We start from the raw sequence: 1,547 nt of genomic DNA, 5'->3' as shown, positions 1-1,547 counted from the left end.
ATTTGTGTGTATTAAGAAGGAAAATATAATTGGGATAAATTGTATTTCAAGGAATTTGGAAATATTGAATCATAAATCGTTTACTGATTTCTTTTGGGAAAGAGATATTTGTATTATCTGATTTGTTTTGATGTTAAATTGGTATAATTGTCAAAACAGTTACTTATGTTATATATTCTTTATCTCATCTATAATCACACTTTTCTGGTAAGGGAACTATCACAAATCGTGACTTCCTTCTGGGATAAATCTGTGGATTCGTGCATTCATTATGTAATTGAATTAAGGAATTTTGCTTCAAAAAAAGCAAAAAGGAGGATATGTAAGGGACTGTTGTGTGTAGGAGCACTGTAAAGTTTTATCACCTGGTTTCCTCTAGCACCAGAGCATTATTTACTGGTTGATTGAAAAGTGGCATGGGAGTGGGAGTAGATCAGGGACTGCGGAGGATATCTAAGCACTAGTATTTGGTTTAATAAATGGAGATCTTGGAGATCTTGGAGAACTAGGAAAACTTTAAGGAGAACTTGTCATCCTTGTCTCCCTTGTCTCCCACCCCTTCAACATTCACCTGGGTAAGGATAAGCTAGTCAGGAGGAACCTAACAATCCCTGAACAGGAACATAACATAGAAGAAAATACTGTTAACTACTCCAAAAAGAAGAAATTTAAATATCAGGGAGCCACAGTCAGCATTATGCAGGTCTTGTCAGCTTCAATATTAAAGGATTAGAAGACCTGTAATATGCTATTCCAGAAGTCACAGGAATTTGGATTACAAACAAGAATCAATAACCCCAGCAAAATTTAGCATATTCTTTCAGGGGAAAAGAGATAGACTTTCAATTAAATAGAGGACTTTCAAACGTACCTGATTAAAATATCAGAACTGAACAGAAAATTTGATCTTCAAAAACAAGACTCAAGAGATGCACATAAAGCTAAAAAGAAAGGAGAAAACCATTTAGTCAATAATACTAAACTGTTTCATCCATACATAGGAAGACAATATTTATAACTCTTGAGAACAGTTATTTCTAATAGAACAGTTGAAAGGAAAATATTTAGATAGAAGGTGTGGGTATAATTTGATTATGATGTGATGATACTTACAGCTCTTGAAATTATATGTTTATTGGGACAGTTTTAGGGATTATACTTGGACAGAAGATGTGGGTATAAATTGACTATGATGTCATGATACTTTTAGTTCTTAAAAATGGTTATTTCTAATGGGATTGTTGAGAGGAATATAACTGGACATAGGGTATGAGTATGAAGTGCTTATGTTGTGAAAATGTTTATAACCCTTGAGAACGGTACTTCCAATTGGACAGTTGAAAGGACTTTACTTAAACAGAGGGTGTGAGTACCAGATGGATATAAAACAAGACATGAAAAAAGGATTATACTAGAAGAAGGAGGCAGGGGCATAAGAGGATAAAGGACATCATATGAAAGGGCACAAAGGGACTATTATAGAAGGAGAAAAGTTTGAGCACTGAATAAATCACATTCTCAAAAATTTGGATCAAAGAGGGAATAAT

This window comes from Macrotis lagotis, chromosome 6, assembly GCF_037893015.1.
Source record: "Macrotis lagotis isolate mMagLag1 chromosome 6, bilby.v1.9.chrom.fasta, whole genome shotgun sequence".
In the NCBI taxonomy this organism is placed as follows: domain Eukaryota; kingdom Metazoa; phylum Chordata; class Mammalia; order Peramelemorphia; family Peramelidae; genus Macrotis; species Macrotis lagotis.
This window is presented reverse-complemented; position numbering follows the sequence as displayed.